The following is a 22468-nucleotide window of genomic DNA, read 5'->3' as shown; positions in this document are numbered from 1 at the left end:
AATATGGGTAGCTTTTGTACATTGTAATTTTTCCTCAGTCACCCGTTGACCACGAACGCTGTAAAGTGTTTGAAACATCGGGATGAATTTTAAACTCATTATACGCGATTTAATCCGTTTTCATAGTTTTTATTTCATAAGTAACTATCGCGGTAACTGAAGACAATATTAACTAAATGGTTACAAATAATAATTATCATCAATATAATCTGGTCCAGGCAGGTAATTATGGTCGTGCGATAAATGATAAAACATCTGGCCGTCCCTATAATCGCGACAGGGACGGCCTGATATTTTATCGTCTATCGCGCGACCATGCTACCCGTGCTGTACTAGCTTTTTCCCGCGGCTTCGCTTGCGTTAGAAAGAGACAAAAGTAGCATATGTCACTCTCCATCCCTTCAACTATCTCCACTTAAAAAACATGTCAATCCGTCGCTCCGTTTGGCCGTGAAAGACGGACAAACAAACAAACACACATTATCTTTGGTGAAACAACGAATTCTTCCACTTCAGATTATAGAGTAACCAGCTTTTCCCATTTATAATAAACTAGCTTTTGACCGCGGCTTCGCTCACGTAAGAAAGAAACAAAAAGTAGCCTATGTCACTCTCCATCCCTTCAACTAAATCCCCTTAAATAATCACGTCAATTCGTCGCTCCGGTTTTGCCGTGAAAGACGGACAAACAAACAGACACACACCCTTTCCCATTTGTAATATTAGTATGGATTTGACATTATTATTTATATTTAATTAATTATATATGTATAGCCCAATTTCGTCGGGAACAGCGTGTTATGTAATGGCGTCGTTGGTGTACAGTCGTCCGTCACGCCGTGAAGGTGCGTTCGATTCCCAGGATTCTATTAACTTTTTGTATTTTTTTGGATATAAATTTCGTATTTTTTATTGACCGAGCAAGAATGGAGAGCCGAAGGTATCAATTTTATCTTAGAGAACCTATTGATATTTTTATTGTCATTTTGATTTTCTATTTATTAAGTTGAGATATAAAACACAACTTTTAATACCCTCGCTAAATATAATAATTATTTTATCGAAATTACTCCTTAGATAAAAAAAGTCCACTTGAGTTTTTAAAGCATTACGTTACTCAGTTAACTATTGCATTTTCATTTACTAATTTAAGATTTCAAAAGCGATTTGAATACCCTTGCTCCATCGAAAATAAACAATTAGAAAAAAAATCATTCGAATCGTAGTTTAGAAACTAAAATTTATCTATACTTTTTTGGAATTTTTAAAAATATCAGATTAGGATAATTATGTTAGAAATTCTGAGTTCGACGAACCCAATAGTTATTTGTTATACAAGGGGCAAAGTTGTATTTTAACGCCGAGTGTGGAATTGAAAAACGAGCAAGTGAAAGGATTCTATAGTTGAACCACGAGCGAAGCGAGTGGTTCGAGAATAGAATCCTGAACTTGCGAGTTTTTTAACACACGAGAAGTAAAATACATTTGCACCCGAGTGTAACACAAAACTTTTCCCCTCACTATAGCGAGGAAACTACAACGCATAAAATGCGTTTTTCACTGCTTCCAGTAGTTCCACAGGTGGTAAATCATTTTTATTACTAGATTCACCTACTTTTATCAACTTTAAATCAGTTAATTTGACTTTATTCAAGGTCAAATTACTTTACCCACTAGTGGATAAAATGCGTTTTTACCCTCTGGTATTAAAGGACAAAACACGTGTTTCCGAGCTAGTGAGGGGAAAAAATTATTACCATGTAAGAGAATAGGTTTTTAATCTTTTTTGTGGAAAACGCTCAGTAACTACTGTACGAGTACATATACATTTATGTATAATAATAAAACAAAAAATAGTGTCTCATAGTGTTGTGTTCCTGCCGGTGAGTAAGGCTGCCAGAGCTCAACGAGGGTGTGGGGTGCTGACGACGGGAGGACTTACGGAACTAATTTGTTCCGTCTATTGTCCTTTGAGGCGTCGGCAACCCAAACCCTCCTTTGTACTTGTACACTCCTTTTTTCTGTGCACACGCAGCAAAGGGGAGTGTACAAGTTACTAATGGGGCGGCAACGCGCATGCGACACTCTTTGAGTTGCAGGCGTCCATAGGTTACGGTGACCGCTTTCCATTAGGCGGACCGTATGCTTATTTGCCACCGACGTAGTATGCTACGGTTGACGGCGAGATAGAATAAAACAACGAGTTAAAATAAAGAACTGGTTTATTCTCGCCGTAACTCCGCGTGAGCACACGAACAAAGGTCGTTAGGTGTGGGTTCGTAAGGCCGATACTGATTTTGCTCCGAGGTCAGGTCCACCACGCAAGTACTCCCCTGAAGCTGCTGGTGTCGTTGCGGGCTGAAGACGGAACGCGCCGAGGGACGTCAGCCGCTCCGCTCCGGATCTGCCGGAACTTGTGTAGAGGTTCCGGAACCGTCGTAACCCGGCCTGGGCTGTAGTTCCAGCCGTAATATGGCTCCCTGGAATTTATTTCCAGAAAATGAGAATAATGTTCCTCACATCTCTCCGCTGACTGTACCCGGCAAGACAAAAGCAAAGCAGGAAGAAAGTACTGCGTGATAAAGAAGGTAAAAGTCTGGTGAAGTGCGGGTTGGTACAATCAGACGGAGTTTACATTTGTAAAAACCATTGTTAAAAAAAAAACAAGCTACAATGCAAAAGTGAAAGTTGAATCTAACGGTCAAATTTTGAATTTAAAAAATTAACGGAAATTAACTGCCATTATAAATTTAAAAGATTTACAATTTACGTTAAAACAAAATGCAACAAGAATGCAATGCACATTCTAAAAGTTAAATTAAATACAAGCCAATTAAATTAAGTGGCACACAAAATCGAACAAAGAAAAATCATAACGGAAGAACCGTTAGGAATGACATTTGAATTTACCTGCTAAAGAAAGCGTATTAATTGTTCAACACTTACCCAATTGGGGATTTAAACACTAAATACAAACGTTACTTGGTACTAAACGAGCACTAAGACGTATTAGGAATTAAATAAATTTAAAATCACGCCGGCTACATGTATAGTCGCGAGCTTTGAGCAAAGCGAACGTGCGCCGGCGCCGATGTCTCAATCTGTCTGCCCCGAGCTGTGAAGCCGCGCGGGAGCGGTGGAGTAAGGCGCGGGGCGGGGAGCGCCACCGGCCGGTTTTACAACGAAGGAATGTCGCGCAAGGTAAAGTGCGCAATGCATAGGTCAGGATCAGGATGCAATTATAACTTAAATATTACGATTTTAATGTATCGCTTTTAATTATTCGTATCTAGTATAAGCAGGTAAGTGTTTCTTATGAATTAATTACGTTTATATTGGAATGTAAGTTAGCTATGAATCAATAAAACTTCTTAATATATATGTAACCTAGGTTACGTAACGTATTTACGTTACAATACCCCGGCGCGTGGTCAAGGATTTTAGGTCATCTTAATGAAATAAAATCCGCAGAGCTAAGCACTTGTCGATACGCTTTCGTAAATAATCTTTCATACATCACGCTTCCATGAATACATTAGTAACTATTTGGGAAAATGAAATAAAATTACTAACGCTCAATAGCAAAAAAAATACTGAGGTAACCTGTTACAAGAACTTGAGACCCTACACGTGCTTTTGCCTAAAGATGGTAACACGCATATTTTGAAATTAAATTAATACACAACAAGCAAACATACATCATGACTAACGCAGGTACTTCCCAAAATGGGTAGGGAGAGCAACTTGAAAATACTAAGGACCTAATGCCGCCCTTGGCAATCAAAAATTGGGAAGGGGGAAAAAAAATGTGATACCGCAAGCAGGCAAAATGCCTCCAACCAGTAGCTATAATCACAATTGAGTCAATATCCCTTAGTCGACTTCTACGACATCCACGGGAGGAAAAGGAGTGGGGAAATTCTTAACCCGTCACCACACGGGGACACGTGACACTAATAATAACCTCACGAGAAAACAAAAAAAAAAAAAACTATTTATGAACACCAACTAATTTGAGATCTTTTATATGCCAGGTGCCTAAATCCTTACCTGACAAATCTTGCAACATATACACTAGAGGTGATTTCTTAGCAACTACCCGAGCCTTAATAAATTTCGGGGCTAGTTTTTTGGTAAATTGTTTACCCTTATCGCTCAAGAAATAGGTACGCTTCATGACAATGTCACCGACTTGAAATTCAGCAGGCTTACGTCTAATATTGTAATGAGACGTGTTCTTGACATGGGCATGCCACAACCTTCGCTGCACATCGTCAAATAAGGCTGACATGACACCCAGATTTTCTGCGTATATGTCACGTGGTAGGAACAACACTTCTTCGCCGAGATCGTTATCCGTATAGTGTGTACCGCATGGCACCAACTCGCGACCGAATACTAGAAATGCAGGTGTTTTATTGGTCACTTCATTAACCGAGCTATTAATGGCAAACTGAACCCGCGGAATAAATACGTCCCAAGACCTATGGTCATCCTCTACAAACGTAGAAATACACGTAATAATCGTGCGGTTGTAACGCTCCACGAGATTCACTTGAGGCGTGTATCTAGGGCTATAAAAAACGTTAGGAACACTATACAACTTGAAGAAATTTTCCATTACTCTCCCAGTGAATTGAGTGCCATTGTCCATCAACACCGTCTGCGGTACACCATGCACAAGGAACACTGACTCCTCTAAAATCCTTACGATTATATCCGCAGTTGCCTGTTTAATCGGAAAAATCAAACAATACTTGGAGAAGCAACATGTAACGACCAATATATGGTTGTTCCTTCTCCTAGTAGTTGGCAATGGACCCATCAAATCGATCGAAATCATTTGAAACGGGCGTGAGCACTGTTTCGGTCGCCCCATCTCCCCAAGGTTTGATGGTTCTGAGCCTTATACGCCAGACACTTGTCACACGATCCGACAAACTTAACGACATCCTGGTACATTCCTGGCCAGTAAAAACGCAAAGCAAGTCTAGGGTAAGTCTTAAATATACCCATATGCCCTGCAGTAGGCTCCGCGTGGTTCTCAAGAATTGCCTTTTCACGTAACTCCGCAGGAACGACCAATTTCAAGAAAACTCCGAAGTAAGTTCATGCTTGTTCTTTGTTAAACGGTACAAAGAGTCATTTTTAATGAGATAATTGGGAAAATCTATAGGGTTGTGCAAACACCCATTATATATATTTGTGTACCAATTATCTGTGGATCCTAAATGAACGTTTGTGGTATTAATAGCACTAACCGGAATACGAGATAAGGCATCAGGGATGACATTATCAACCCCACGGCGGTGTTTAATAACAAAATCAAACCCAGATAAACGTACACCCCAGCGAGCCAAACGACCGGTTGGGTTACTTATGGACAAAAACCACTTGAGGGCGCTGTGATCCGTGTATACGGTGAAAGTCTTACCATTTTCTATATAGCAACGCCAATACTCTAATGCTGTCACGACGGCAAGCGCCTCACGTTCTGTGATGCTTTAGTTCTTCTCCGCTGGTGACAAGCTCTTTGACATATACGCGATCGGGTGTTCCTTTCCATCGATGGTCTGTGTAAGCATACCCCCTATCCCGTAATTGCTAGCATCGGTATGAACCTCGAATGGTTTCGAATAATCGGGACAACAAAGAACCGGAGAAGAAACGAGACATTCTTTGAGTTCCCTGAACGCAGACTCAGCCTCCGCAGTCCACTTAAATGGAGGAGAGCCCTTCCTAGTGGAAGTCAACTTATTCAAGGGCCCAGCTATGGTACTAAACCCAGGAACAAAACGTCGGTACCAAGTAGCTGTTCCAAGGAACCTCTTGAGATCCTTACTGCAAGTAGGCGTCGGGAAATTTAAAATGGCCTCGACCTTGGCGGGATCTGTATGCAAACCCGAACCATCGACTACGTAACCAAGGTATTTGAGCTGGCTTCTAAAGAAACAGCACTTATCGAGATTAACAGTCAGGTTGGCCTGCTTTAATTTATCCAAGAGTTTCAATAGTAAGGAAACATGGCTGTTAAAATCTTGCGAGACGATTATAATGTCGTCGAGATACGCGAAAACCTTGGGCCCAAACTCGGAAAACAACATGTCTACCAACCTCTGCTGAGTCGCCGGAGCGTTGGTTAAACCAAAAGGAGTCCGTTTAAAGTGGAAAGTGCCCCTGCCAGGAACGTAAAATGCCGTCTTGTTCCTATCTTCCTCAGCTATTTTAATCTGCCAGAAGGCCTTGGACAAGTCGATGCTGGAAAGGTAGTGAGCATCTCTAAGGTTGTCCAAAATCTCGGCGATATAGGGTATATTGTACGCATCACGCTTTGTTACCGAATTCAGCTTACGGCTGTCTAAACAAAAACGAGGCTTACCATCCTTTTTATTAACAATTAAGACCGGTGACGACCATGCGCTCTCGCAGGGCTCGATTACGTCAAGAGAAAGCATCTCGTCTACCTGTTCCACCAATATACGCTGCTTCTCAGGAGAAAGACGGTAATATCGTTGCCTAACGGGACCCGAGTCCCCGGTATCTATTCGATGTGTAATTACGTCCGTGACGCCCAGACCCTTACGTTGGAATGAAATATCCTCAAACTGCCTAACTACGTCATCGGCCACCTGCTTTTGGGAATCGTCCAACCTATCATAGCCCTGAATAAAAGAACTCTGCTCCGATGGAGTAATAGAAAAATCAGTCTTGGACTCGTCCAAAACAATGCTGCTAAGATATTTAGGCAAAATCTCAAAAGCACGCCAGAAATCGCCCCCTAAGATGAGATTGTTCTGAACACTCGGTACGACATAAGCCTTTAGAATGTGAAACTTATTTTCAAAATGCACCGGAATCATTATATACCCCTCGCTGCGCAAAAGGTGACCACCCGCTGTAGTGACAGGACTGATTGGTTCCTGCAAAATCCTCAACCCGCTGTCAACCAACAGCTTATGAGCCCCGTTGCCTAAAATCGTCATCGCAGCGCCGGAATCCAATAATCCAGAAATAGTTACGTCGTTAATCCGAACCTGAACGTACGGTCTACTATCATCCCCCTCAAATTTATCTCTCAGAATTGCGTCAACCCTGTACGCTTTAAAAATAATTTGACTGTACGTAGCCAATCCTGCCAGTCATCCTTATCAAAATTGGCTATGTTAGTATTCTTGACACAATTCTGAGCTACTAGTTTTTTTGAGAAGGCTTCCTATTCTTGTTACAATTCGGACAGTCGGGAGCCTTGACATTGTCACGACCACAACCAAAACATACAATCTTGTCCTTGCTTGCCGTGCACTGTCTCAGGGAGTGTGTGTCTACCCGACATCTAACACAAAAATGTGTCTTAGATGTAGAAGGAGCAATAGCGTCCACATAGTTAGGTTTGCCTTTAGAATTAGCACTACTAGGATTACCATTATGAGTAAAAGTCCTACTGTCCTGTTGGTTTTGGGAAAACCTGTTGTAGCCAAACTTACTATTAGCATAGCCCGAGTTGTTGCTAAAATTCGTTTTAGGTTTAGTCGAACCACCAGAATATGCAAACTCCGGAGCCAGTGTATCCGCATTTGCCCTTGGAGGTTCCTTGAAGTGAGAGAGACGCGACTGTATACTCTCATAATTACGGCAAAGCGCCTTTAACTGCTCAATAGACTTGATCTCTGCAACCGAAGATAAGGTGCTCGTATAACAAGGACGGATATTATGGAGTAAAATCTCAAGCCTCTCCTCCTCAGACAGGGGTCTTGTCAAACGAGAAAACAGACCTGACATAACCGACAAGTAAATTATTATGTTTTCAGTCTCCCCTGCGTACGTGATTTTATTTCATTAGTCAGCCTATAATCGTAATCGGCCTGACCAAAATCCTGCTTTAAGAGAACTACGAGATCATCCCAATTCGCAACCTGACCCTTGACGCTACGGAACCAATGAAGCGCGCCGCCTGTAAATATCTCAGTACCATTATGAAGAACCTTACTACTCGAGATATTCTTCGCGAGGCAGAACTCAGACACGCGTTCAATGAACGCCCGCACACAGGACGTGCCGTCATACTTCAATTTAGATAATTTGTTGGCTTCGCTACCCTCGCACGTGACCGTGACGCTAACTGGAGATGAAGAAGTAGACAAAACAGTAGGCGCATCGGTACTACTCGAAAATAACGGATCCAAAATGTTGGCCTCTTTAAGAGAGTTAAGCCGGTCCGAGCAATTTTTGTACAAAACTACGCACTGATCATAAGCATCCTTCTGATCTTTGTTGTCGCAAGCGATACGGTTCAACCGATGATATAAATGGTGCACTAAATTTTGTGCACGAAGCAACGTACTTTTAATTAGTGGTTTGGAGTCCAAAAAAGAATTTATTTTTACTAATACGTCCGCAACGCCATCTATGTCGTCTTGCAAATCAAAAGGACTGACAAGAATATCCTCGGAGGGAAAAACGGACCACACTTTGCAATTTGTTTACGTAATTCCTGAACCGTGGAACCAGGGGTCTCACCCCGTATCGCTACCTCGTACTCAAGCTCAGATTTCTGAAGGGACATGAATTTTATTGGATAAGCCATGGTATCCTATTTTTTAATAAACCGTTTGAAATAAAATAATGAAATTGGATAAATGTTGAACACAAACACAAAAATTACTCCGTCTGTTACAAAATGAAATAAAAAACTACGAACGTTCTTGGTTGTTATTTCCCTTAGTTGAAAAGAATTAAAGGAAAGCAGATAGAAAGAAAGAAAATAGAACAACACAAAAATAAAAACAGAAAAAGCGTTTAAATGCAACTAATGCATACAGAGCGAAAAACAAATTAAAAAAACAATAACAAGTTATGCAGTACACTTAATATGGCCGACTGTAGTAACAAATTTAAGAACAAGTTTAAACAATTTACTAAAATGCAACCAAAAAAGTAACAATAAAAAAAATTACCAGAAATGCGGCTGACTATACCACAGAAGTATTGAAAAAAAAAATAAACGTTAATAAAATTCACTCCGTACACAGTAGTTGCGGCAACCAAAAAATAAAACAAAAAGGAAAGAAACGTTTCACAATAAAAACAAAAAAAAAACACCACACAACACACAAACCGCAGTTACCCACTCAGAGCAAAATCAGATCCTACGAAAAAACCACGTTATGGGCGCCAGTGCTACGGTTGACGGCGAGATAGAATAAAACAACGAGTTAAAATAAAGAACTGGTTTATTCTCGCCGTAACTCCGCGTGAGCACACGAACAAAGGTCGTTAGGTGTGGGTTCGTAAGGCCGATACTGATTTTGCTCCGAGGTCAGGTCCACCACGCAAGTACTCCCCTGAAGCTGCTGGTGTCGTTGCGGGCTGAAGACGGAACGCGCCGAGGGACGTCAGCCGCTCCGCTCCGGATCTGCCGGAACTTGTGTAGAGGTTCCGGAACCGTCGTAACCCGGCCTGGGCTGTAGTTCCAGCCGTAATATGGCTCCCTGGAATTTATTTCCAGAAAATGAGAATAATGTTCCTCACATCTCTCCGCTGACTGTACCCGGCAAGACAAAAGCAAAGCAGGAAGAAAGTACTGCGTGATAAAGAAGGTAAAAGTCTGGTGAAGTGCGGGTTGGTACAATCAGACGGAGTTTACATTTGTAAAAACCATTGTTAAAAAAAAAAAAGCTACAATGCAAAAGTGAAAGTTGAATCTAACGGTCAAATTTTGAATTTAAAAAATTAACGGAAATTAACTGCCATTATAAATTTAAAAGATTTACAATTTACGTTAAAACAAAATGCAACAAGAATGCAATGCACATTCTAAAAGTTAAATTAAATACAAGCCAATTAAATTAAGTGGCACACAAAATCGAACAAAGAAAAATCATAACGGAAGAACCGTTAGGAATGACATTTGAATTTACCTGCTAAAGAAAGCGTATTAATTGTTCAACACTTACCCAATTGGGGATTTAAACACTAAATACAAACGTTACTTGGTACTAAACGAGCACTAAGACGTATTAGGAATTAAATAAATTTAAAATCACGCCGGCTACATGTATAGTCGCGAGCTTTGAGCAAAGCGAACGTGCGCCGGCGCCGATGTCTCAATCTGTCTGCCCCGAGCTGTGAAGCCGCGCGGGAGCGGTGGAGTAAGGCGCGGGGCGGGGAGCGCCACCGGCCGGTTTTACAACGAAGGAATGTCGCGCAAGGTAAAGTGCGCAATGCATAGGTCAGGATCAGGATGCAATTATAACTTAAATATTACGATTTTAATGTATCGCTTTTAATTATTCGTATCTAGTATAAGCAGGTAAGTGTTTCTTATGAATTAATTACGTTTATATTGGAATGTAAGTTAGCTATGAATCAATAAAACTTCTTAATATATATGTAACCTAGGTTACGTAACGTATTTACGTTACAAGTATTAAAAAAAAAAAAGAGAAAAAGTCCTGGATTCGAACCCAGTACTTCCATGCAAATCATGCGATGGCACGTATTTACCGCAAGGCTATTTAAACAAGCTGTCGCCGCGTGAAATTATCGACTAGAAGGAATACAAAAACACTGTTTGTATGTGTGAGTGGTACTTAGAAATAGTATAAAATAGTAAATTTATCTACATTAAGGGGATTAACGTTACAATGAGAAGTTGAATGTTTGTTGTAATACGTCAATTTTAATATTAAATGTTCGCGAAGCATAATTGAAAGTATATAAATGCCTGTACGACTCCACAAAAAAAATAAGACTGGTAATTTGAAGATTAACGCCATCTAACGCAGCCTGAGCTTCGGGTAACCTAAGCGAGCCACCTTAAGAAATCTGATTTCAAAGGTTTAGGTAGGAAATCTAATCATCAATATTATTGCAATGTAAAATTATTTTTTTCTTTTTTCTCCGTGTTTTCCAACGCGCTTATTTTTAGGAAGTGGTTTTTTTTTTCATGGTTTGTTTAAGGTACACACCGACATGTTGTAAACATTTTTTAGTTTTTCGCAAGTTAGTCGTTAACGGTGGTCTACAGCTAAAATTGATCTACGACAGAAATGATCTGTACATATTAAAGTAAGTAGGGAAGAAAACCGCCATGCTGAAGTGTATTTGTGCATGCCACGTCTGGTCTGTCGCATGCATGGTGAGACGACTTGGGCGCCTTTATGAGTGACTGCATGGCCGGAAAAATAACACCAGAGGGAGTTGAGGAAATCAAGGGGAGAGGCCTTTGCCCAGCAGTAGCGCACTATAACGGGCTAATTAAAAAAATCTGTACCAGTTTAATTTTAATCTATTTTTAAGAAAATATCCTACTACTTAAAATGTAGATTCTAGCGAAAAAACGTACCTAGGTTTTTCCAGTTGAACATTATTTTTAGCTGCAAGCCACTATTTACGATTTAGCCGATTTAAATAAAACTTGCCTACTAAATTATCCATTTGCATATTGATCGTAGTGAAAACGCGTACGAAAACGACGTACGTTTTTCTGTTTTACTTTTTTAAAGGCACAGGTCACACGTTTTTCATCAAATTTATATCGTAACGTTTTAGTTTTTTGGCTAATTGTTACCAATCTTGAGTATCACTTTTTTGCGCCATAATGAAAAAGGCAGTTTTTGGAAATTTTTGATTGACTCGAGCGTCTTTAAAAATATCAAAACGTTCCAACACAGATAAGATTAATAATTAATTATTAACTGCCCCAAAAAAAGAGTGTATTGTTTTCATTTTCAGCGTTCATGTTTGTATGTATGTATGTATGTGAGTTTCTTTGTTCCACCATAACTTCTGAATGCCTTAACCGATTTAAATGAATGATGCATCATTAGAATCCTTACATCACCCCAATAAACATAGGATATGTTACGTCACATAAAATTCAATATGGCGGACGTATTACGTCATAATACGAAAACTTTTGAAAAATTTTTTTTGCAAACCTATCGAGTGGGGTATCAAAATGAAGAGCTTTGAAAGGCGATTAATAATATATACACATTATATGCGTTTATGTCTTGTTTTGAGAGATTAAGAGTTTTCAAACTAAGTAACTTAAATAAATGTAATAAGAACAAATATTATTGAATGAGACATTAGAATGAAGACTTTAGATAGAGGACACTAGAAAACATAAGTATCCGGTATAACAATAGGTACTAGTGATATTCTGGGACCTAGTTAATAGATTATGAATCGCGCGAACAGGGTCGAAAACGTAAAAACTTAATCTACATCTACGTCTGTTTATTAGGAAATACGATCATAAAGATAAAAGAAATCTGCGTCGATTTACAGATCAAAGCAGGTACCGACTGATTTTTCGAGGAAAAATACGGTGATTTTCGGCACGCCAACAGCGGTTCACCGACCGCTTCTTTGGCCGAATAACAATTAGATGAGTCTCATTACGCATAGCATAATACTCATTCGTAAGTGGAGATCATTTGGCATTAGGTATTGGTAGTTTTCTGGGATTCGCGTATATTTTGTTGTATGGATTCAAGAAGCTGTTACTTTTAACTTTTCTAAAAAGATTCTAAATATGTGAGAATTCTACATTCAAAGCTATTGATTCTGAGCCTGATAGAGCATATTGACCAATTTAAAATGGCAAATTGCCCTATACGTTGAAACATTAACTAACTAGAACAAGCAATGTAAGAAATACGCATAGTAACCAAACGCATATTTTGACGTAAATTAGGTAGCTTAGGTTCGGTAGGTATATTCAAATGCCCGATGGGCAAACTGCACAGGAATAATAGGAGTCCCACAACATGGGGCTCCGTCAAGGGCAGATTTAGAAAATCTCTGTCTACATTACTATTTATTAGACAATACGATCATAAAGCCCCGTCTAAGCTATATCTACCTAGACTTAAAGATTCGAGCGAAGCCCAGCGTACGCGTTCCAAGGCCGGGCGCCGAAGGCGCCCTCATATACTTAGAATCGGGCGAAGCCCGACGCACGTGGTTGAAGGCGCCCTCATACTTAGAGTTGGGCGAAGCCCGACGCACGCGGTTGAAGGCGCCTTCATGCTTAGACTCGGGTAAAGCCTGACGCACGGGGTCCATGGCCGGGCGCCGAAGGTGCCCTCATAAATATTTAGAGTCGGGCGAAGCCCGACGCACGCGGTTGAAGGCGCCCTTATACTTAGAGTCGGGCGAAGCCCGACGCACGCGGTTGAAGGCGCCCTCATACTTAGACTCGGGTGAATCCTGATGCACGCGGTCCATGGCCGGGCGTCGAAGGCGCCCTCATACTTCGAGCCGGTGAAGCCCGACGCATGCGGTCAAAGGCCGGGCGCCGAAGGCGCCCTCATACATAGAAACGGGCGAAGCTCGACGCACGCGGTTGAAGGCCGGCCCCGGCGGCCTCCAAAGGCCTCGTATTGAGAGTCGAGCAAAACCTGACGCACGTGGTCCAAGGCCGGGCGCCGAAGGCGCCCTCATACTTAGAATCGGGCGGAGCCCGACGTACACGGCCCAAGGCAAGGCGCCGAAGGCGCCCTCATACATAGAGCCGGCGAAGCCCGACGTATGCGGTCGAAGGCCGGGCGCGGAAGGCGCCCTCGTAGATAGTCGGGCGGAGCCCGACGCACGCGATCCATGGCCGGGCGCCCAAGGCGCCCTCATATTTTGAGTCGGGTGAAGCTCAACATCCGCGGTCCAAGGCCGGGAACCGAAGGCCCCATCATATTAAGAGTCACGCGCTAGAAGGCCGGGCGCCGGAAGCATCCTCATACCTCATAGTCGGGTGAAGCCACGTACGCAGTCCAACGCCGGGCGCCGATTTTGTAGGGGCGCAGAGAAAGAGTGTTGGTGTTACGGTGTGCCATTCTGTCTGTCCTCCGTAGCCGAGTTATGGCAATGCAATAGATATGTTGTCAGTGCTTAAGCACAGAACAAAAGTAACACACACAACACAAGTGACTAAAAGCGAACGCCGTTAAAGTTATCTATATGTTTCATGCTAAAATATCAAGAGCCAACTCCATGACGTATAGAAAATATTAAAATTATGGTTGTTTTGTGTGGTCACTAAAATGTAAGAAATAAAATAAATAATTAAAAAATTAAAAACACGACTGCAGTTTTAAAGCGAACTGAAAAGATGAAAATAATCTTTAGACATGCTGGTCAGTCAACTTGATTAATATAAAATGGAATAATGAGTGTTTAGTCAGGTTCAAAATTAGCTAAATCAAAAGTTAATCTCATGGAGGATATCGTGACCGTACCTGAATATTTTATTTCGATTGCAGTCGGGGGACCTTCATGTCAGGTTTCCATTGTCCCCCGACTGCAATCGAAATAAAATATCCAGGTACGATCACGATATCCTCCATGAGATTAACTTTTGATTTAGCTAATTTTGAACCTGACTAAACACTCATTATTCCATTTTATATTAATCAAGTTGACTGACCAGCATGTCTAAAGATTATTTTCATCTTTTCAGTTCGCTTTAAAACTGCAGTCGTGTTTTTAATTTTTTAATTATTTATTTTTTAACGTAGGTACCTACCGTCATATTCAGATAGAACGAATATTTTCTTTACCTATGTATTTACAAATTGTCAAATCTTTTGGGAATTACATAAAAGTCATAAAATTATTTATATAATTAAATTTTGAAAAAACCCCCGACCCCGACATAGTGGACCGATTTTCATGAAACATTGCTAAGAACACTCCCAACTAACTCAGCTTTCAGACAAAAAAAATCAATCTAAATCGGTTTATCCGTTTGGGAGCTACGATTCCACAGACAGACACACACACAGACAGACAGACAGACAGACAGACAAACAGACAAACAGACAGACAGACAGACAGACAGACACGTCAAACTTATAACACCCCTTCGTTTTTTGCGTCGGGGGTTAAAACGGCGACAGTGTTGCCTCTAACGTTCGAGCCACATGTCACTTGCCTACCCGCGCGGAACCGAACGGCAACAGGTTTTTAAACATTGTATATATTTGCATTAACTTGCTCTAGTTTGATCCTGTTTTATACGGTGCGCTACCCTATAGCTTTGGGGTTATTGACCGATTACCTTTTTTATGCTATTGAGGATATGCTCAAACATTTATTTTGGTATTTTTGTAGAAGCTGACAAATACGTCATTGCTCCTAATATTAGGAGGGAGAAGGGTGTCGCTTGTCTACAAATTAGCGTCTATACCAATTCCAATACCTACCGTTGCCGTTGCATAATGCCGGAATAACGCAAGGAAGAAAAATAATCTTCGTGCGAATTCATGTTGTTTCAACAACTGCATTTTCTTATTAAAGAATCTTGTGTAGATGTTCTGCAGTTTGTTCACATTGCCATTTAGCCTGCTTAACACGTCATACTAGCATTCTAAAGTCTGCAAAAGTCACACATTTCTCATCACGTTTCCTGCTCGACCTTTCACCTCTACGAAATTGTGCAAACTCGAACTATGGTCGTGTTCTTCTGTTTCTCTCACACTTTACTAAAAAGAAAGAAATATTAGATGCCTCACTGTCCCGACGTGCAGTCCCCTGTGGTTTGGGAACTACAAAACTATATTATGCATTTTATACATTCTTTGAAATTGGAAACTGCGTTTTGGTCTACGGTTGTTTTTATATATTATATGTAAATTTTCTTTAAGGAAAGGCTCCTTCCTTTCCGATGTTTCTAGTTACTACTTTATACGCACCGTCCAATAAAGTCCAAGTCATGTTGTCATATCTCTCCGATGGGAAACCAGCGCTGCTTATCAGTCCAGAACATTCTAAACACAACAGTTGACCAATGACCAGCTGAGTAGGTACCCAAAAATGTTACCGCACCGAAATATTTATACCGAAACCTACCTAATTCGGTAGGAGCCGAATATACGTGCGTATCAGGCACCAGTGTGATACTGATAACCGCAAGCCTCGTGTACAGAATTCCTTACCTACCGTGGGCCACGCGTAACATCGTGGGTGGAATCCAAAACACTTTTTTTATAACTGATTTACAGAAATTCAAATATTTCCGAGTTCTCGACCTACGAGCGCTATTATTAGACTTCCATTATGTTCGGAAACTTGTGTTTTTAGCGATGGGCGGAAATTTTGCTCCAGTCAAATTGCTCGGAAAACGTGTTTGATATCGTCACCGAAGTGTATTTTACGATGCGGCTAAAGATAGATTACTGTGAGGTTGGGAGGGGCCGATATGAGTCAAAATGTTCTGGATATACGTTATTATAACACGTATCTCACGCATCGAATCTATTATAGTGTCTAGTACTAAGATTAGACGTACATTATCTTAAAGTTCGAATCACGCCGAAAATGTTAACAAAAAAGGACGCGGACAACCTGTTTCTTTATTCATATTGTCCATTCATTCATTCGATATTGTAAAATCTCGAGATAGAGCTTTACAAAAATTTCTCACTTCAGTTATTCACAATAGTATGCAGCTGCATGCCATCTCTTATCGGCACCTTTTACCTTATCTACTCGTGCACATCACGTTCAAAAGAATCGAGCATAAAATAATTCAGATCATTGGGCACCCAAAGGCTTCCAAGAAGAAAATCGGCCAAGTCCGTGAAAGAATCAAGGTCGCGATTAATCAACTCGGCACTTTGGCAATAGCTCAATTTGGTGCGCTATTGTAAACGGGGTGAAACTCTCGCTTCGCTCGTGATTGCGCGAAGATGGACGGGTAATCGGCCGTGAGATAATGTTAAGTAAATAATTGGAGCGGTAATGAATCATTGAAAATGTTGGCCTTGATTAAATCTTAAGTACCCGCTGCCGCTGTGGATATCTCTCTCTCAGCATAATTTTAAGGTTTATAAATATAACGTTTCAGTGCTAAAGTCAACAACTTTGAACACAATGAATGTGCACCCTCGAATGTAATCAAGAGATATACATAAGCCTAGATTTTCCATTGTTCCCCTATCTGTACAGAAAACAAAACCTCTGTAAATATATGTACTTAGGAATAACTATAACTATGCTCATACCTGGAGCATTAAGACACACATTAATGTATCCAAACAGCATAAGGCCTACAAACATTCAAAGGAGTTAATACCTTTTTAAGCTGAACCTTAAAAAGAAAATGCGCTCGAAACAATACGGGCCTGCCTTTTAATCCTGCGTGGAGCAAAAAGGCTGATCTTCATATGCATATGCTTTTCTTTCACTTTAATACAGGCGTGAATTTATATATATGTATTTTGTTATTTTCAGGTACGTTTCCTCGCTTCGAATGATCCTGCGGTGAAGGGAAAACAGTCCGTTGACTTCAGTGTTTTGTGAGTAATACGAGTATAATATAGTCCTCCTCGCCCTGTCCAGCGACTCCTCCAACTGTTATTGATCTGAAGCATAGTATAATAGAGTACTTTCGTACAGTATGGCCACTCCCGCTTCCCGCTGAAGTGCCGCCCACCCGCTCTCGGTTATCTTACAGTTACCGCCTGTCAAAAACGCAACCAGACGACCTGTCATATCTCACTCATACAGCATGGTACGCGTTCACCTACACGAGCTTAGACTATGTGCGTAGGAATACGCCTCTTTCATACATTTGATCGTTATTGTCCGAGGTGTGTCTGAAGCATGAAACACTGATGTTTTTTTTTTATACTGCGTCGATGGCAAACAAGCATACGGCCCGCCTGATGTAAAGCGGTCACCGTAACCTATGGACGCCTGCAACGCAAACAGTGTCACATGCGCGTTGCTACCCCATTAGAAACTTGTACGTTCCCTTTTGCTGTGTTAAGTACACAGCAAAAAGGAGTATTCTAAGCAGGGTTCGGGTGACGACTCGGACTAGTTGACGGAACAAGTTAGTGTGTCTCCCGTCATCAGAACACACCCTGTTGAGCTCTGGCAGCCTTGTGGCTTGAAACCAAATTTGGTTTTGAAAATGCGATCACTGGGTGTGCAATGAAGCTGGCCGGCTAGGTTCTAGCTATACGAGGGCTTCGGTCGCATATTACGGAGTAATTTAGTAATAGGTATGTGTTTGTATGTCTTTCTTTTCGTAAGTAATTTCATATCAGGCCAATGGACGATTATTCTCAATCCGTATGCAAATTTGATTAGATAGGTTTATCAACATGATATCAAGTGTTTTAGTAATTATTCATTGGTTTATGTCGTAACATTCTTTTCTACTTCAATATGAAAGTTTGCGCATGTCCAAAGATGCAGTACCTATCCATTTGGGAAAAATCGGGACTTTTTCATATTTTTGCATGAGAATCAAATTAAATGAAAACTAAGAACTTCGACATAAGAATAGTTCTCATAGGGTATATTTTAGTGTCCTTATGAATTAGTAGTTTTAAATAAATAAATGAATAAATAAATATTGGGGGACACCTACACAAATCAACTTAGCCCCAAACTAAGCAAAGCTTGTACTATGGGTGCTAGGCGACGATATACATACTTATATACATAGAAAACGTCCATGACTCAAGAACAAAATATCTGTGCTCATCACACAAATAAATGCCCTTACCGGGATTCGAACCCAGGACCGCGGCTTAGCAGGCAGGGTCACTACCGACTGAGCCAGACCGGTTTTCAAAACCGACCGGTCGGTTTTACAAAAGTGACATTTTTTCATTACATAATCTGTAAATACTCCATTTGGACATAAACAATCTGAAGTCTCCGTATTTGGTTATTCTGTTTTTAAGCTGAATAATACAGTACACTGGTATCAATAAAATACAAATGTCGGCATAAAGTTTCGCACGAACATAAACCATTTTACGGAGAATAATATAAGTTACTTTTTACCTCGCATATTCTTATGTATCCGTGAGAGTTGTGAAAGATTATGGCATTACAGTAAATTTAAAAGTTTTGGTAGGTACCTACTTAGTGATTATACGAGTCTGATATTGTATGTTTCATAAAATGAGTAAATGGGCCATTTTTTCAAAGTTGTCCACCCCACTTTTTTTGGATTTGGAAATTTTTATGTGGTTTCCAAAATACCCATGTTAAAAAAGTGGGGTGGACAACTTTGACAAAAATGGCCCAAATACGTTAAAAATTGCGGTAATCATTAGCGACATGTAGGACGTGTGCATACCTATATCAATCAGATTCTTCTATTCGGCAGGGCTAAGATGGACGACTGTCTATCACTTGTCATGTCTGTAACGTTCTACCAAGGTACAGATGTAGAGCGAAAAGCTCTTTTCCATCGTATTATATGTTTACGGAAACGTACAAACGTGTCATCATATTTCAGTCAGCGTCAGTACAAAAGGTACTGACAGTGTCTGGACTAGCATGACAAATACGAATGTTTCCGGGAAAATATGAAGGAAAACCTTTTTGCACTACATCTGTATGTAAGTGCGAAAGTGACGCAATGATATGATTTTTTTTATTATTATTTACTTAGAACACAAACAGTCATAATATACATCATACATATGTAGTACATAATATACCGGAAACTAAAGTAATACAAATAGACCAGGGTGCGTAACTGCGTCCGAATGGCACAAACGCTCACGAAACGAAACGCTCGTAGATATCTATCTCTATCGCTCTTGCGTATTGGCGTGACAGAGCCAGGCTACCTTTCGCGGCGTTTCGTTTTCGTTTCGCGTCGCAGAAATGCCACTCGGCTACGGCACCTAGAGGTTCCTGGAGGACAATTGACAAAAACACGACGACGATAGCAAGAGTTGAACGACAAATTAGTAAATGATATAATTTTGGTGTCAGAAGTAAGTTTAAACTAGCGTATATGTCAAATATTTGAGCTTTGTCCTTGGCAACTTAATTACCAAATACCTAGTCCTCAGTGTAAGATATAACATCTCGTTATTGCCGGGAGCGTTACAAGTTCTTCGTTTAATTTACGTAATGAATATGATGTTGGCTTCGGGATTAATTAAGTAAAGCATCTAAGGCAGCGTTCCCACTTAAGCGTCGCGTGTCTCGGGGCGCGCAACGGACGTCTCCGCCACGCCGCCTGAATGTAATTCAAAAAACGTCTCCTCAGTACATTTTGTATAGGAAGGACGTAAGACGCGCCCCAGGCGGCGTGGCGGCGGCGTGGCGCGCCCGCGCCGCCTGGGGCGCGTCTTACGTCCTTCCACTCCTTCCTATACAAAATGTACGGAGGAGACGTTTTTTGAATTACATTCAGGCGGCGTGGCGCGGACGTCCGTTCCGCACCTCAGGACATGCGTCTCTTAGATGTGGCCGGTCCCTAAGCCGTCCAGAAGTCATGCCCTTATATATTAATGTCAAAGAACACAAGATAACTTTATGAAAGTCAAAAAGGGTTGTCTATGACTTTACATGTAGTATTTTATGTATAAAGTGACTTTATTAAAGTGAACTTTATGAATTTGAGACGTTGCTGAAAAGGCATGAATTTTCAGGGTTTCGGGCGATCACAAAAGAAACTTTTGAGCGGATTTTGAGCTTAAGAAGGTTAAAGCTTAGAAATTAGAAAGAGATTCGCAACGCCACGTGGAAAATGCGACGGTTTTTACGTTTCATCTCAACTATTCTGAAAATATATTGAATATTGATGTCTGTGATGAAACTACGTATTTGACTAACTCTGGTCAGGTATGGAGTCCATAACGAGGAACGGTATATCATTAAAAGCTCGGCCACACATGCGCGTTCTGATAGCGTAGGCGGAGCGGTAGCGGAGCGTCAGCGGAGCGCAACGATAGCGGTGCGCCGGACGAACGCTGGCGTTGCGCCCAGCGGACGCCGGCGGGAACTAATGAGCGCGGATTGCGAGCGGAATGCACGCGGATTGCGAGCGGAATGCGCGCGGATTGCGAGCGGAATGCCAGCGTTCCGCCGGCGCACCGCTATCATTGCTCTCCGCTGACGCTACGCTATCAAAACGCTTTATGTGTGGCGGAGGCTTAACGGACGGTTTTGTTTTCTATTGAGCATACTTTTTACAAGCTTTTATTTAACTTGCAAGATATCTTTAACCCATCGAGCTGAAATTTTGCACACATATGTAAATCAAGCAACAATGCCATATCATATGGTATCATGGAGCTGATCTGATGATGGAGCAGAACGGTGGCCATAGGAACTCTATAGTGAAATGTCGTATCGCCACCGAGTAAGAGGTTTTTAGAAACGTCTCGGAGATTTCTCGAAAGGTGCCTTGATTACAAGTGTGTTTCCATGACAACCCATACGATTTGACAGTTCGCGCACTTGTAATACAAGGCTTGTACCTTTCGAGAAACGGACCCCAGATAGATGACTGTTGAAAGAAAAGTACAGTCGGCGATGAAAGCTTGTGCCTAAAATGGAATTTTGGCGAAAAAACTAAAGTTTTTGGTTAAAGTTTTGACTTAGCAGCAGTGCACTGACAATTTTTCATGACACATACATTGGCCCATGATTAGGTACATCGTCTAAAAATTCAATATAAAAACTAGTCGGGAACTAACTTTTACATGTCCATTTCCATTTCCCAAATTATAAACACTAGGCTACTGAAGCCTAAGTATTAGTATTAGCCCACTTCCGTGTAAATCCTCATTAAACCTGCAATCCGGATTAGTCCGGTTTGACCCGGATCTGAATCCGCAATAACCGCCCGTTGAAAGGCTGTTTGCCACGGATCAGTGCAAACTTTGCAATATCTGTTAACCCATACGTAGGTGTTGTAGTAGGTTGTAGCGAAGTTCCGGCATACGCCCATTAAGTTGGACATGCTGGTGATGCTGGCAAAACTGACTCTGTAGTCCATATTCTGTTTTATGACTATTAGGAGATAACTTTTTTTTTATATTTTTAACCCCCGACGCAAAAACGACGGGATGTTATAAGTTTGACGTGTCTGTCTGTCTGTGTGTGTGTGTCTGTCTGTGGTATAGTAGCTCCGGAAGGAATGGACCGATTGAGTTTTTTTTTGTTTGAAAGCTGAATTAGTTGGGAGTGTTAGCTTAGCCATGTTTGATGAATTGCGGTCCACTATGTCGAGGATTTTCAAAATTTAAATTTCGTGGTTAGGTTATTAGAAGACCTAATCGCTTTCGCAAATCTGAAATCTTTGCAATTGTTCTGGCTTGCTTTATATAAGTATTAGTAGATCTATCTGTTAGTCGAGAAATTAAGTTTGCAGAGCATAATTTTAATAGAAATTTGAGTTGTTTTCAAGCTCGACTCCCGGATGTAATTTCATTTATTTATTCTGAGCTCCCTCTTAGCCGTAAAGCGTTTTTAAATTGAAACAACTTTTTTCCCGCATAAAGTAAGAAAATATAAAAAATTACAGATGCAAAATTGTTGAATGTCTCAAGTTGGTAACAAAAAGTTTCTTGTACCCGTACACAGTACATAAGTAACATTGGACTTTGGGTGCGAGAGACGGCTAATAAAATTAAGGGGGAAATTTAAAGCATAGGAAACTTACGGAAAAAATGGATAGAGTATCTCGTAAAAATGCTCA

At 40.9% G+C, this 22468-nt stretch overlaps 1 protein-coding gene and 2 long non-coding RNA genes across 6 annotated transcripts in view; 1 reads left to right on the top strand and 2 right to left on the bottom strand.

Moving 5' to 3' along the window:
* Positions 1 to 22468, top strand: part of LOC125225762 — a 216825-nt gene that overhangs the window by 135443 nt on the left and 58914 nt on the right. For 2 of the 4 annotated variants that reach the window (XM_048129609.1, XM_048129610.1), the window contains one exon: positions 17236 to 17300. The exons of the other annotated variants lie outside the window; for them this stretch is intronic. The gene's annotated coding sequence lies outside the window, so the exon portion shown is untranslated. The remainder of the gene's footprint in view (positions 1 to 17235; positions 17301 to 22468) is intronic. 4 annotated transcript variants of the gene reach the window in all.
* On the bottom strand, positions 2205 to 4882 carry LOC125225765. The gene is made up of 2 exons (XR_007177010.1): positions 2947 to 4882; positions 2205 to 2480 (listed from the first exon to the last, which is right to left on the bottom strand). It is a non-coding gene; the product is annotated as an uncharacterized LOC125225765 (long non-coding RNA).
* LOC125225766 lies at positions 9213 to 10417 on the bottom strand. Its single transcript, XR_007177011.1, has 2 exons — positions 9954 to 10417; positions 9213 to 9488 (listed from the first exon to the last, which is right to left on the bottom strand). It is a non-coding gene; the product is annotated as an uncharacterized LOC125225766 (long non-coding RNA).

Source organism: Leguminivora glycinivorella, chromosome 4 (genome assembly GCF_023078275.1).
Source record: "Leguminivora glycinivorella isolate SPB_JAAS2020 chromosome 4, LegGlyc_1.1, whole genome shotgun sequence".
Lineage (NCBI taxonomy): Eukaryota > Metazoa > Arthropoda > Insecta > Lepidoptera > Tortricidae > Leguminivora > Leguminivora glycinivorella.
Note: the sequence above shows the minus strand (reverse complement) of the source record. Positions and strands in the feature narration are given on the sequence as shown.